Genomic DNA, 17,316 nt, shown 5'->3' with positions numbered 1-17,316 from the left:
GATGATTGAGAGGGGGTGGGAAAGGGAATATGGGAGAAAAACATGGGAAGCAGTATCATTGTTCAAGAAATAATGTACCCACTATCTGACAAATATAACTATAACCTCTCTATATTTCACCCAGACAATAAAAATGAATTCAAAAATTAGGTAAATAATTCAGCAACACATTATAAAGTTTTCTCAAAGTGGATTTAAGCAAACATTTGGATGTTATAAAAGAATGCGTACCCTTCATCTGTGATTTTTCTGAAGCTATCTCTGGGGTAGTAAGGATGCAATATCAAGTCTCAAGACAGAACAAACATCATTCTATAGACATTTACAATCAGACTTAGGAAGAGTTTCTCCAGGAATAGAAAGTGGAGCAAACATCATCTTTTTTTTTTTTTTTGGTTAGTCGTGGGATTTGAAATCTGGCCTGAATATTGTGCCTGAGCTCTTTAGCTCAAAACTAGAGCTCTACTACTTGAGCCACAGTACCACTTCTGATTTTCTGGTCATTAATTGGAGAGAAGAGTTTCCTAGCCTTTTGTGCCCAGGCAGGCTTTTAATCACCATCCTCCGATCTCAGCCTCTTGAGTAGCCAGGATTTACAGGAATGAATCACTAACACCAAGTAAAAGCATCAGAGTATATAAATATTTTTTACATATGTTCATTTCACCATAGATAATGTGAACACAGGAATGGCTGACTAATTTAGAGCAACAAAAAATATGTATGTCAGCAACAGGCAGTCATCAGTGTCCTGTCTATAATACTAGCTACTGAAGAGGCTGAGATCTGTGGATAAAGCTTCAGAATCAGCGAGAGAAGACAAAACAAGGTATATTCTGCCCAATAAGCTAGCCAAGAAAATAAAAGTGTAAGTAATAATTAGCAGTGAAATAAAAAAGCAGAGCTATAATGTAAGGCTCTGAGTTCAAATTTCACTAAGCATGCACACACACACACACACACACACACACACACACGCACACGCACGCACACCACCAAAAGATGGAAAGGAAGGGAGAGAGAGAATCAATCAGATAAGTGAGCAATACCTTCAATATTTATTTTTTGTTTACTTGAAATTTTTAATGCAAAGCAATAAAAATAGAAGAATTTCATGCTGCAAGTTTTAACTTCTAAAAAAGTCAGGAATGACTCATTTCTTTGGGAACATGCATTTGAAGTTGTTGTATTTTATTAACAATCTGAAGATGGGCCAAAATGCTAAAAAAAAAATTTACAGAGGAAGTGGACCCAACAGCATTGGACTAAGGAAAATTTGAAGTCACAATGTATTATAAAATTCCTGATATATGAGAAAATTGATTTTTTTGAAAAATAGGTACATATTTAATAATATTAAAAATACAACAGGTCTTCATTTCTACAAATTATAAATTATTTGTGCATATGGATCAATACACATAAATATGGGATAGAATAACCTTTTTTATTCTTGCCAGAACATAATATTTCAGAATAATATGGCTTATATTTCATTTGATGAATTTATGGGACAAGAGTTAGGATTACAATTCAAGTTACGGAAATACCAAAGCATGTTTTTGGTAATATATTTTGAGGATTCAAGAAATAATACCTAAAATGTTGAGAATATTGTCTTCCATATATCTGTATTCATTGAATAAAAAGATAGCATTAAGCAGCCTGTTTGGTTCACTTGCTCATAAGAAACCGGCAGGACAGCAATGCTATGACAACGGGTTGGCATGGAAACTGAAATGGGTGTTCCTTAGGTAATGAACAGATAGCAAATATGCTAGAAAATCACACCCTGGCCTGGAAGTGGTGGGGCAGTATAGGACAGTAACATGATGCTACCATATTACTTAGGATAGTATACGAACAGATTAAATCTGTTTATTTCTTAATGTTTTCCTTTATTATCTCCAAGGTGGGGTTGGCATTAGGTGATTGAAAGTACAGAAAGTAAACTTGGAAATATTAGCAATACTGTACTTCAATACTGTCCCACACCATTTCCTCTAAAGGATCATCTGCCTCCACGGGGAGAGGGTATCAGGAAGATTCACAGGGAGACCTTTTCTAGACTCTGCTTCATGTGTGACTACATTTGAAAGTCAGCTTTTGCTGCAATAAATCACACCACGGCAATCGCGTGTTTAAGAACTCTCAGAGCAAGTTATGGAACCTGAGGCTGGTTTTGAAGATATCTATGATTGATAAGTATTACCTGAAATGAGAGTGGGTTTTGTGGCTTATCCTCTAACTGCAAACCTCATTTCTAGATGAAATATTTAACAAGAAGTTATGCCTTGTAGAAAGTGGATCAATGGCTAATTTGATCTGAAAATTCTGAAGCAATAAGGACTGATGGATGTAAAAGATGGAAGGAGCCTGATTTATAAACTAGTCTTCGGAGTATTTTGGAGTAAAAAGCAATATACTAGTATTTTTCACTATCAAATTGACTTCCAGATTTTTAAGAAATTGATATATTGTCATATATATATGGCTCTATTGCAGCATATATAAGTTCTGTATCAAGGTTTTTATCATCTGTTATTTGTTATTTTCCAATATTTTTTGAGAAAGCCTTGTTAATTTTGACTACAAGATCTGTTGCAGATATAGTTCAATTTGTCCTTCATTAATTATAGATTTTAAACTCATTGTTTTCAGCAATTTATGTAAGATATCCTGTTAGATTTTCCAGTAGTATTTTGAATACCAATGATATTTTAGTCCTTTTTATCCTTCCTTCCTTTCTTTCTTCCTCTCCTTTTTCTTCCTTCTTTCCTTCCCTTCCTGCCCTCATTTCTATCTTTCTTTTGTCTTTCATTTCATGTTATTTTTTTAGACAGTATTTCTCATTATATAGCCCAGAATAACCTGGAATATAATTACCTTCCTTCCTTGACTGTGCATCCCAATTGCTGGTATTACAGATATTTGTCACCATACTTGACCTTAAGGTTTCTTTTTGGACAAAGATAGAGATGATATCTGAAATTGTTATAAAAAGTATCTCATAAAAACAAATAGTTCATCATGATGTAACATTTAAGAGATATTGAAAAAAAGATACTTGTCACAATGTTAAAATCAAAATTCTTCCATTTAAACATAATTCTATTATTTATCAGTTGTGAATTCTTCAGTAATTTATATCACTTTTTATGCATTTGTAAATTCACTCTGAAATGTTTAATATACTCATATGTGGTTGATAAACTATTACTGGGTTTATCTGTAAACTCTGTTGGCTGATTTCTGCATAGATTTAGCTCTATGACAGACAGATTTCTTTTGTATTTTTATTTTAATAAAGAGAGCGGTTAAAGTTATACTCACCAGATAGAAGGAACAATACTTCACACACATTGATACTATTTCTCATGTTTTGGTCCCCATTTCCCTCTCTCCCTCCCCTCCCCTTCTCTTTTCTATTTCAAATAAACAAATAAAGGTATATACAATATATCAGATTACAAGGTAAGATACTGTAAAATTATGAGAATAACAAAGGGATAAGAAAAGAGATGAGAAATAATACAGTACATTAGGAACAACATTCACTCATTATATAGCTCTTGATTTCCATATCCTGGAGGTCCTGTACAGCCTTATGTATCTATGTTTTGAGCTATTGTCAGAGTCTGCTAGGGAGTCTGAGTTTTGTACTAATCATTACAAATGAGGGAAACCATTGAGACTATGTTCCTTTGGGTCTGGCTTACTTCACTTAATATGATTTTTCTAAGTCTTTCCACTTCCTTACAAATGGGGTTGATGTCATTCTTTCTGACAGCATAGAATCCCATTGTGTATTAATACCATATCTTGTTGATCCATTCATCAACTGAGGGACATCTGGGTTGGTTCCATATCATTGTGCTAGTGGATTTAGTATGTCCTTGTTTCTGGACATTTGGGTAAATGCCAAGTAGAGGAATTGCTGGGTCATAGGGAGCTCTATGTTTAGTCTTTTTAGGAACTGTCATACTGCTTTCCCTAGTGGCTGAACGAGTTTGCACTCCTACCAACAGTGTAGTAGTGAACCCTCCTAGCCACATCCCCTCCAGCATCTGTTGTAACTAGATTTCCTGATCCTGGCCATTCTAACTGGAGTGAGGTGGAATCTTAGAGTTGTTTTGATTTGCATTTCTTTTATGACCAGAGATGTCGAGCATTTTTTCTTCATGTGTCTATAGTTCATTTTTATTTCTTCTTCAGAGATGACTCTCTTTAAGTTTTTGGCCCATCTTTTAATGGGATGGTTGTTTCTTGGAGATTAGTTTAGAATGATTCAATTTTTTGAGCTGTTCATATATTTTAGATGTGAGGCCTTTGTCTATTGTATGGTTAGTAAAGATCTTCTCCCACTCCATCGGCTTTCTTTTTAGCTTGCTAACTATGTCTTTTGCCATACAGAAGCTCTGGATAATTTTATTTTTATAACAATAGTCATTAATGATGAGATGAGATGAGAATGATAGATCCCATTCATTGCATAAAGTATAATTTTAAAATGCCATGGTTTTAAGTAGGCTGACACATTTAGAAAATCAGTTGTGGAAAAGAAAAAAAATAAACTATAACTATATATGAAGAGAAACACACATCCCAATTCCATAATCATTATATAAAACAAATATTTAAAAATACTGAATTGCCACTACAGAACAGCAGATGACTTACTTGGTAATGGAGGACAGAAGGTGGCTAATGGCTAATACTACAAGACTATTGGTAAATTTTGGTTGATAATAGGGTACTGTAAATGGCTAAGGATGGTACTGAAGAAATAATGATAGCTTATGATTATTATACTCAAAACCACAGATGACTTATGATTGATACTAAAAAATGAGTGATTTATGATTGGTAGTGGCTTACAATAAAACTTATGGCTTCTCTAAGGGATTGTTACTAATGATTGGTAATGGCTAATTCAACATGATTTAGTACTAATTGATCTACTTTTCTGTATGAAAATAAAAATGTGAAATGTTCTGCTGTATATACAAATGTCATCTTTACTTTATTTTATTTATTTTTGTTATTTTATCCACATTTTTGGGGATAGTTTCTTACAATATAGTCCAGATTTGATCCAAACTCATAATCTTCCAGTCTCACCATCCTAAATGCTTGTAAGTACAGGCATGCAACACCAACTTTGACTAAAAAGCAGAATGTTTCGTAAAAGTTTTAAATGCAGGGTTGGATTCATTATATTCTATGATAAATGATCAGTCTGTTCAATTGTCACATTTTTGATATTTTTAAGTATTGTTTTCTAGAGAAGAATTAATATATTTTAAATAATGTGTTTAATCAAGTGAATTAATGAATGATTCACTGTATTTTTTCACTACTTAGCATTTAGTCACCACATGAAAATAGGTATTATGGTTTGAACAACCACTCCATGTACCAAAGTACTGGCAGTTTTGTTAATGGGAATGCCATGTATCTAATGATGTGTGAAGCCATACCAGCAAAAATCAGAATAATTTCTTATTTTTTGTCTCATCAATCAAGTAAACAACTGTGTTCAGCAGTGATTTAATATTCTCAGCTAAAATGAAATTTTTAGGCTCAATGTTGAGAATTAGCCCATGAAGAATTGTTAAGAAGCAATAGGATAAAAAAAAACCTAGATATAACACCTTGTCCCCTGCCTGTCAAACAAACAGCCATATAATATTTGAGGAGAGATCAAAACAACATTGGATGAACAAAAAAAAATCCACTTCGACAAATGATGTTGGGATAATTGGACATTCACATGTAGAAAACTGAAATTACATTCCTATCTGTCCCTTGCATGAATATCTATTTAAAACAGAGTAAGGGTCAGAATGAAAGACCTGAAAGCACTCATCTTCTACAGTAAGGAGTAGGAGAAAATTAGCACTTCTCAGCATAAGTAGGGACTTTCTGAATAAAGACCCATGGCTCTGCAAAGCAGAGGAATATCTGACTAATGGGAATACATCAAATTAAGGAGTTTCTGCCTAGCAATGTATATCATTAACAAGCTAAAAGACAGCCTACAGAATATGAGACATTCTTTCACAACTATATATAAGACAATGGCCTAATATCCAGAATATACAAAAGATCCACTGAAATTAAAAAACTCAATTCAGTTAATATATGAGCAGACAAATTAAATGCAGACTTTTCAGAAGAAGAAACAAAACTGGCCAATAAACATGTAGAAGTGTCCATCTCTGACCATAAAGAAAATGAAAATCAAAACTGAGCTGAGATGCCATCTTTCCCATTATGACAAATACAAAAAAAGTTATAAGTTGTACACAGTAAAGTTACGGTGCAGATTATGTTTATTGTGGCACTATTACCATAGCCAATGTGTAGAATAAGTCTAGATGGCCCTCAGTGGAAGAATGGATCAAGGAAAAATAGTAAATATACACAATAGAATTTTTTGCATCTATTCTAAAAACAATATTGTATCATTTGCAAAGAAATGCATAAGCCTGGTAAAAATTATGTCAAGTGAATTAGTGAGGCCCAGAGAGACAAAGAATGAATGTTTTCTCTTATATGTGGAAGCTAGGACTCAATTATACATGTGTATACATCATGGTTGTATACAAAGTATGCACAACTGAATTAACCAAACTACCATCTTCAAATGGTTCAGTTCACTCTACAAACTCACAGTCCAACCAATGGACATTGGGTCAATGGGTGAGAGAAGATGAGTAAAGAGAAGAAAGAAGAGGGGAGAATATGTTATACACCATATTATGTATTCTCCAAAATGAAGAAAGTTGAATGTTGGGCTAGAGTTGGAAGGGATGGAGGAGAATGATGAAAAGGGTGATACTGATCAGGAGACATGGTATTCTTATAATGATTGTTAAATGATAATTACTTTAGGCAAATATTTAAAAGTTTAAAAAATATACTTTTAAAGAAGAAGAAAGTGAAAAAAGATAGTTAAGACTGAGTAACATGGGGCCGGGAGTTTGGCCTAGTGGTTAAAGTGCTTGCCTAGCATGCATGAAGACCCGGGTTCGATTCCTCGGTACCACATACATAGAAAAAAGCCGGAAGTGGTGCTGAGGCTCAAGTGGTAGAGCTCTAGCCTTGAGAAAGTCCAAGGACAGTGCTCAGGCCCTGAGCTCAAGCCCGGGACTGGCAAAAAAAAAAAAAAAAAAAGACTGAGTAAGATAAGTGGTGTGATTTGACCACAGTTCTTCTATGTACACTGTAATTATAACAAAACTATTATTTTCAGAAAGATATATATTTGGCAAAATATTTGTTTACAACAATATAAAATCTCATATTTTTTCAATTCAAGTATTTCTTTTTGTTAAAATTGTCACTTTTTTGGAAGATAGAAAACTTAGCTACAAATTAAACTGCCACTTGGTAATAATCCTAAATTACTCAACAAATGTTAATGAAAGCAAAAGGCCTATTCAAAAGTTGTAAATCAAATACCTAAAAAGGCATAGTAAGAATGAGAAACTAGACTGGCCAATAGATTTAATCAACTAAATGCAAGTAACTTTTCCTTTTAAAGAAAATAAAACTGATTTCTGTGGATGGCAACATAGAAAGATTTTTCACCTAGCCTAATTTCTATTCTGTCAACTGGTTTTGACTATTTCTGTTAGGATATACATTTACATAATTTGCTGTGTTTGATGAGCTTTCTTGGCAGACAGCTTTAGTTCTGTGTGTGATATACTCAGCGGTTGTCTCCTTTTCCTGCTGTGCAAAGATGCTCTGTATCACAAACTTCTCCACTCAGTTTACCATGAGATCTTGCCTCTTTGGCTGCATCATATCCTACATAGAGATATGATAGCCCAGGCCATTCTTTACATCCTTATATACTCTATGCCTCTTTGCTGGCAAGTAACATCCAAGATCCTTAGCAATGTTAATTACTCTTGACATCAAAAAGGTAATGGTCTTTATGAACTAGTCCTTGCAGAGCCTTCTTTGTATCAAATGCTTCCTGAATTTATTTGAGGGGATGCTTGCTTCACCTCTTTATGTTGGGCATTTCTTTTTTTTACAAATCGATTTTATCAACAGATTCTGTGAAAGATACTCTGTAACTTTTAATGACCTAAACATGTAACCTACTAATGATATGGCAGAGAAGGTCTCTGAAATAATTACATATATTTCTTTGAACGGAAAATACAAGATAAGCCCAGTTTAAAGCATATAGTGTCCTGTTACACCAGATTGAGGATACAGATACTGGAAGAATTCCTCTGGGATCAACACTAAATGTTCTTTTCCTCCATATTCAGGAAGAGGTGATACAATGGTAAAAGTTGGCTGCTCACTGTGAAAGATGCTTTTTGCCTGCAATATCCCCAGTCCTTCATACTGGGAGCCATGGCCTTGACAAGGGAAAGTGCCATGCTGTAGGACATGGCTAGGACATGTCCATGCTGTGGGTCCACAGTCCCTGTGGTCTCCACCAGAGACTGGGAGAGATGCTAGATGTATACCCCAAAATGAGTATTATGGAACAAACAGCTCAATATTGGTAAAAATGAACTTAATCTGGGTGCATTTTTGTTTTATAAACTTCTGAGTATAAGCACCTGAAGCACAAGTAATATGTTTTTCAGAGAGTGTTAGAACAATTACATGTGATTCCAGGTACTTATATAATGGACTAGTATTTGTGAAAGTGACAAAAACGCAGAAATTATAGCAATATGGTGTTATTTAGACTATAGCAAAGCAAGCTTTCGTGCTGAAGTAATCACTGTTTTGTGTTATTACAACAGCAGAAGTAACTAATGGTTATTTTGATTACTTACTATAGTTGTCTGGAAAATTTAGAAAAAATTTTTCTCAAAGAATTTCAGCAAATCACCATCAAGCCATGAAGATTTCAAAAGGTTTAGGTTTACCTTTTTTTTGAGAAATATTCTTTAAAATTTCAAGTTAGTCACTGCTAAGTTGCTGACAAAATTAACTATTTATATAATGTATACATTGTAAATGTTGTGCACATTAGTAGGGGAAAATATTAGACTAGCTAAATATTTAACTAAAGCATACTTTAGGGAAAAATAATACAAAGAAGACATATGAAAGAAGTTTGGACAAACATAAAAAGCAGCACAATCAAAAGACACAAGCATCAACAATTTTTTTTATCTGTTAGGAAATATGTGACCTGTACAAGTGGGTGTCTTAAAGTAAGTATTTCAGGAATATTTCGGGGTTGTACCATCCTTGAGCCATGATTTTTCAAGGCTGATCTTTCCATAGCCTTGTAGAGGCAAGGAAAGAAACAACAGAAAGTCCAAGCCCATTTCTTAGAAGCAAATAAGTTGTTAAGAATTATTTATATAATTTCTGCTGAGATTTTATTATTCAAAATATTTCCACACCAAAATATTTAGGAAAAATGTGCTTATGGAAAAAGGAAATTTAAAGTTAGCCACTTATGATTCATCTGTAATCTTAGTTACTCATTAGGTGTATCTGTAAGACTGAGTTCAAAGCCAGCTATGATAGATTAGTTCTGGAAACTCTATTCTCCCTCCCAAATGAAACAGCAAATTACCTAGTTGAAGGCAAGGCTCAAGTGGTAGAGAAACAAGGAAGCAAACAACAAAACATAAGGTTATGATGTTAAATGTTAGTGTCAAGAAGAAAAAGAATATTTATGTGTATGTATGTATGTATGTATGTATGTATGTATGTATCTATCTATCTATCTATCTATCTATCCATTTAGATATCTATCTCTCTACATATCTGTTTATATTTAATCTATATATTGATATATCAATATTCAGAGAGATATACCAACATATATCGATCTGTAGTAATATCAACATATATCGAGAGAGAGAGAAAAAGAGAGAGAGAATTGAGATATTGAAGAAATATATCAATATTTCCTGGAATACATTATTAATGAGCTCATATGAAAATAATTTCTTTTTGCCTTTTTATTTTTTGGTATTGAGGATCAAATGCAGGACATTGTACTTGCTAGGCAATTGCTTTTCCACTGAGCTATATCTCAGCCCTGTTTGAAAATTATTGTACCTACAAAATTCACAGCAACATATTCATGCCATGGAAGCCTTATCGCTCAAATAACAGTGATGGCTGCTTATAAGAATGTGGCCAAAAGGTAAGACTCTTGGTGAGAAAGCATTATGAAGGTTTCTCAAAAGATTAAACCTATAGCTGATTCTGCTGATATACTTTCCAAAGTATTTTTTGAAATATTATGTTGAATAGATTTTATTTGATTTATTTTATTTACTTTTTAGTAAAAATATTTTTGAAATTTATGTTTGTTTTATATTTGTAACAATTTTATTGTAAAGATGATTATAGAGGGGTTAAATTTACAGAAATCAGGTTTGACTATATTTCCTTTTAACAGTGTCATCCTGCCCTCATTCTCTCTCAGTTCCTCTCCTATTCCTACCTGACTACACTCCACCCAAAGTTGTAGAGTTCAGTCTAAACACAGTTTTAGTAATTTCACTTCTGAATTGGTTCACCCTTTGTCCCATCCTTTCTGTGCTTCTCTTTTCCCTGCCCAAATCAGATAAACTTATATACAAGACAAGGGTACAGATATCCAAAACAGGGAAAGAAGAGAATAAAACAAAAGAAAAAAAGGAGTAGAGAGACAGAGACAGAGATATTAAAAAAACAGTAAACAGTGTAATAAAAGACATCTTGTTTCTTTTTCTTGAAGTTCATTTAAATAACGATTATTTTATATAATTATATGCACATAGTTATTGAGCCCTCATGGTCCTCAACTAAGAATATCCAACTTGGTTTGCACTGTGTATGCTTAGATTGCTGTTTAAATAACCATTCCCAGGTATAATTATTTGTCATTTACTATACATTGGGTTTACTTGTAGATTTATATGCATATTCTAATTATTACAAATGATAGAAACCATACAGCATGTTTCTTTGGGCTTGGCTTACTTCACTTGCTATAACTTTTCCAAGTCTTTCCATTTTATGAATGGGCAATGTCATTCTTTCTGATCCATTTCTTTTCTTGTTCCATTCATACACTGAGGGCATCTGGATTGACTCTGTATCTTGATTATGGTAAATAATGTATCCTGGTTTGTGTTTAATTGGAGTGGGATTGCTGGGTCTTATGGAAGCTATAGGTTTAATCTTTTGAGAAACCTTCATAGTGCTTTCTCACCAAGAGTCTTACCTTTTTGCCACATTCTTTTTTTTTTTTTTTGCCAGTCCTGAGCTTGAGCTCAGGGCTTGAGCACTGTCCTTGGACTTTCTCAAGGCTAGAGCTCTACCACTTGAGCCTCAGCACCACTTCCGGCTTTTTTCTATGTATGTGGTACCGAGGAATCGAACCAGGGTCTTCATGCATGCTAGGCAAGCACTTTAACCACTAGGCCAAACTCCCGGCTCCTTGGACACATTCTTATAAGCAGCCAACACTGTTATTTTTCTTCATAATGACCATTCTTACTGAGGTGTGGTAAAATCTCAATGGTGTTTTGATTTGCATTTCTTTTATGGCCAGAGATGTTGGCCATATGGTAAATATGTATATTCACCATTTTTATTTCTTCTTCAGAGAAGTCTGTTTTTAACTCTTTAGCCCAATTATTAATGGGTGGTTATTTCTTTGGGAATTTGTTTTTCTTTGGGGAAAAGGGTAACTTTTTGAACTCGAAGTATATTTTTCATAGGAGCCCCTGGTCTGTTGTATAGGTAGTGATGATCTTCTCCCCATTTTGGGGCTTTCTATGTATGTTGCTAGCTCTGTTCTTTACTTTTCAGGAGCTCTTCATTTTAGTATGATCCCATTTATCCAGTTTTACTTTGAATTGTTGTGTTTCTTGATCTTTATATAGGAAGTTTCAACTTATGTCAACAAGTTTTAGGGTATCCCCTGTAATGCTTCCAATGTATCTGCTCTTACTTTAATCCATTTGGAGTTGATTCTGGAGCAGGGTTATATATAAGGGTCTAACTTCTGTTTTCTACACCTGTATAGTCAATTCTGCCACCACCATTTGTTAAAGTCTGTCTTCTATCTGATATTTGGCTCCCTTATCAAACAATTCGGTGACCATAATTTCTTTTTTGTTGTTCCTTATGGGGCTTGAACTCTGGGACTAGGCATTGTCCCAGACCTCTTCAGCTTTAAACTACCACTCTACTCTTAAGCCTTAGCAACTCTACTTCCCATTTTCTAGAGGTTAATTGGAAATGAGAGTCTTATGTTCTTTAGTTCCCGGGCTGGCTTTGAACCTCAGTCCTCAGATCTCAGCTCCCTGAGTAGCTAGGATTGCAGGCATGAGCCTAGCAAAAGTGACCATAATTTCTGTGTCATCATTTCTAGAGCTTCAATCAATTCTGTTCCATTGGTCCTCAGGCTTGTCCATGTGTCAGTACTAAGCTGGTATTTTATAACTATGGCTCCATAATTGTTTGAAGTTTGGTATTGATATTCCTCCAGTGTTATTCTACCTGTTAAATATTGATTTTTCTATTTGAGTTCTTGTATTATTCCATAAGAATTTTGGGATGGCTTGGATATTGGTTGTTGTGATATTTATGGATATTATGTTGAATTTGTAGGTAGCTTTTGGTAATATTTCTGGGTTGCTATCTCCCAATCCTGGTCTTTAAGTCCCTGCTGAATTTACATGGCAAGCCACAAGTTTGGCCACTGCTACAGCTACTATCTCTCAGCTGCTGATATTGACTCTGCTGCCTTTGGCTTCAGATACTTAATTTTGTTTTCTTATGCAGGTAGTGTATAATTTTCTTCATTGATATACATCTTTGTATACTTAGAGCTTCCTTACCATAACACACTAGCTATTAAAATATATATAAAGGAAAACACAAAATGTACATAAAGATTTTTGAATCAAAGTATCTGGAGATGATTTTACTTGGCAAAGTTAACTTCACAGGTGAAGTGTGCACCCCTAGAGCTGACTTTCCAAACATTGTCCCCATGTGAATTCTGAGCTGATGAGGTGTATCTGACATAGAGACATAGGTAAAATGAACAACAGATTCCAGAGTCACCTTAAAAGCACTTTACAATGTTTACTGAGATTACACAGTGGGAGATAGTTTATACATCTCTGTTAGTGAGTATTTTGAATTTTGGAATATGTGAATTATATATCATTAAAGACCATATCAATGAAGAAAAACAATCTCAGTCATGCCTCATATTCATTATATCTTAAATAAAGATAAGCATATTAATTTAAAATGCATTTTAAATAATTGTCTTTGTTTCTTCTTTTAAAAAGCATATATGTGACTTGACTTTGTGCATATATTTCTATTGGAGAATCCTTTTTTAAAAATATCTGTCTAGATTGGATACCTCTGCAGCAAACACCCAGATTATTATATTAACTCTCACCTAAAATAATTTAATTTTTCTTTTATTTTAGATTTAAATGGTTAAATATGATTTAGGTATAGATTTAAGGACATAAATATTTTAAGTAAAAACATCACTATTTCTTTACTAAACAAAGAGCCAAATGCCCTGCCCTAGATAAAATAGCTTCATTTCGAATATTTTAAGAAATTATTTTATATCAATGCCATTTCAAATAATATTCTATAACTTAGAATTATTCTTCCTACTGCTTTGCATTTTTGTATCTGTGAAAGAAATTCCTGTAATTATTCTAATTAAACTAATTTTAAAACTCATTTATTTACAACCAACCATTTGGTGTCCAACACATTCCTAATTGCTATGTTTTATATATAATAATAAAAACCCATTGTGATCTTCTCTGGAAGTAAACTTAAAATTTATTTTGGAATAAACATTTCTTTACTACTTCAATAGCATAACATATATTTCTATACTTTCTCAGTTCAGCTTTATACATATATTTTTGTCTGTGGGGGTCATGGGACTTGAACTCTGGGCTTGGGTACTATCCTTGAGCGCTTCAGCTCAATACTACCACCCTGACCCTGGGCCTGGGCATTGTCCCTGACCTCTTCTACTCAAGGCTACAGCCCTACCCCTATAGCCACAACCCCACTTTCTGTTTTCTGGTGATTAATTGGGGATAAGGGGCTCAAGGTCTTCTGAGCCCGGGCTGGCTTTGAACCGTTATCCTCAGATCTCAGCTTCCTGAGTAGGTAGGAGGCTTGAGCCACCATGCCCAGCAAAGTTTTATACTTTTAAATAAGTTTTTAAAAAGTTTTACCTAGTATATTTTCTTAATTTTGATGCTTTCCTTCTTTGTTGTAAGAGTGTAGACAAATATGCATTTAATCATTCATTTTCTTTGTTGTATTTTATGTGTATTATCATAGATCACCTAAGCATGAAACATAATTTGCCTAAGTATTCACTCTAAATAGCAGTTTTATTTATTGTCTATTATTAATGTGATGTAAAATGATGAACTTAAACTATGACTACAGTATAAATGAAAAGTAAACAAAATTATATTTCCAAATATATCACAAAATATTTCCAGCAGTGATGGGAGTTGGGCCTAGTGTTAGAGTGCTTGCTTAGCATTCATGAAAACACAAGTTTGATTCCTGGGTACCAGATACATAGAAAAGGCCTGAAGTGATGTTGTGGCTCAAGTAGAAGAGTTCTAGCCTTGAGAAAACTCAAACACAGTGCTCAGGCCCTGAGTTCAAGCCACAGGACTAACAAAAAATTAAAAAATAAAAAAATTCTAAGGAAGCAAAAAAATTCTATTTTCTTCAGAAAATACGTCTTATGGTTTTATCATTGGTATACTTCTGTTGCTTCTATACTTTTGCTGAAAGTTCTATGTGTGGAGTCATTTTATCCCTTTTTACACATTATTGTACTTCTGAAGAGCCCTTCCAAGCATGTCTTATTTCCATGACTCTGTTTTTTGAATAGGGGAGTCAGCCATCTGTGATGAGATCACTGTATTACAAAAGCTTTGAATATGTCACAGAGTAAAGCTTATTGAGTGTGAGTCGTGCAAGAGTTCTGAATGCACTGAACTAGTTTTTAACTTATGGTGGTGATGTAATCATGTCATGTAATCATTGTTTGATAGAATACTTTAGTCATTTTGTAGTTATTCCAGCTGCCAGTATATTAGCTAATTTTAAATATGAGATTTTTTTGCTTCAGTTTGAGTATAATTTATTAGCATTAAATTGGCTTCTGTGTGCAAATATCAAATGATCTGAAATGGATTGTTTCATTCTCAAGACATTAAAATAGCTAATATCACCTCAGTGTAAATGAAATGAAAATGTGTGTAATGTTTTTCCACTTATTCTGGTGCATTTCTCTAATATAGAATGATTTGGGAACTATAGTTACAGTATTGTACTACTGGAATTATTTAACTAGCAAGGCCTGAGATAGAATATAAAAGTAGTTGCATATATCAAGAAGAAATTGGTTATCAACAGTAGTTGAATATATCAATGGTAAGTGTTAGTTATCAAAATTATGAACAAACTCTCAAGTTAAAAAAATGTGGTTCTTTGTACTTTACTTTTGAAGGACTTTAATTTTACTAAAGCTTAAAGTCCATATTTTTGTTTTTGTTTTCCTTTTTTTGTTTGTGCGTTTTGTTTTCTTTTTGCCTGTCTGGTGGCTTGAACTCAGGGCCTCTGCTTGTTTTGCTCAAGGATATGACTTAAGCCACAGCATCACTTCCAGCTTTTGTTTTCATTTGTGCGGTACTGAGGAATCAAAACCAGGGATTTATGTATATGAGATAAGCACTCTACCACTAAGCCATCCTACCAACCCAATATTCATGTCTTAATTTATAAACACTATGACTAGGGGTAAAATCTTTTACAACTTTGGTAATAAATTATTATTCAAATAAAATGATATAGAAACCAATTTAGAGTAAGACTATCACAATTTCTGTAAATGATGTATTAAATGTTTAATTTTCAGTTATGTTAATTTAGAACTACATATGTAACCTCTTAATATTGCTTTTTTTTATATTGAATGTAATGAATAGATTTACCTCTTAAAATCATCAACTAAATTTATTATTTAGGGGACAGGAATGATATTATAAGCAATCCTGGCTACTTATAGGCATTGGTGAGGGAACCAGGTTCTCTTTGAATCAAAATTCAAGGTTAGTTGGGGGAAAAATTTAGCAAGTTCCAATTTCACCCAATTATGGGGGCATACAGGTTATTATTATTATGCATATATGAATATAATTAAAAGGCAAAAGAGGCTCTAATTTTAAGAAAATGGGTGTATAAAATTACAGAAATGTACATGTCAAAAATTTCTAGGAAATTTTTCATATTATAATGAGTAATAGAAACAGAAAAAGACAATGGAGTGAAAATGGATCATCCTGTATTATTGGAATACAGAAAGATTAAAATAAATTTTATCCAATTAAAGATGCTTTTCATTATTAGGTTACCAATTAAACTGTGAAAAGTAAACTTGAAATAACAGAAAATAGAAATCAAGAAAAATTTAACAATGTTGAAAGGCGTAACAACTTTTGAGAAGAAATGTACCTACTAATGCTGAAACTTTACTCCCTCTGTACATCACCTTGAAAATTAAATTTAAAAAAAGAAAAGAAATGTCTGGTAAATGTAGCCTAATGATAGAGTGCTTGCGTAGCATGCAGAAAGACCTGGGTTTGATTCCTAGGAACCACATACAGAGAAAAAGCTGGAAGTACTGCTGTGGCTCAAGAAATGGAGTGCTAGCCTTGAAAAAGCTCAGGGACAGTGTCCAGAACCTGAGATAAAGCCCCAGAACTGTCCCCCCCCCAAAAAAAAAGAAAGAAAGGAGAATAATTGTAACTATATAATAAAATTAGTTGCGTACTATGACATCTTCCCAGAGAAAAGTGGGTTTCTTTTTCTTTTAGTTTTCATAGTTTCAAGTTTCACTGGAATCTTTAAACTGAATATTCTAGAGGAGGTGAATTCTCCATTTAAAAATGTCAATACATGTGCATGTGTATTTTCTTGAAATAATTTTAAAAGTACATTTTATTTTAAAAAGTTTCGCAGGGCCCGGTGTTTCACGCCTGTAGTACCAGCCGCTCAGGAGGCTGAGACCTAATGATCAAGGTTCGATGCCAGCCTTGACACAAAAAGACCAGAGACTCTTATCTCCAAGTAACCTCTAGAAAATGGGAAGTGGGGCCTGGATCAAGGGTAGTGTGGTAGCCTTGAGCTGAAGAGCTCAGGGACAAGGTCCATGCCCAATTCATGTCCCATGACAACCCCCACGCCCACATACACACAAAATTATCAAATTCTTAACACAAAATGGAATAAAGC

This window comes from Megascapheus bottae, chromosome 10 (assembly GCF_031878675.1).
Source record: "Megascapheus bottae isolate mThoBot1 chromosome 10, mThoBot2.hap1, whole genome shotgun sequence".
Classification (NCBI taxonomy): Eukaryota; Metazoa; Chordata; class Mammalia; order Rodentia; family Geomyidae; genus Megascapheus; species Megascapheus bottae.
Note: the sequence above shows the minus strand (reverse complement) of the source record.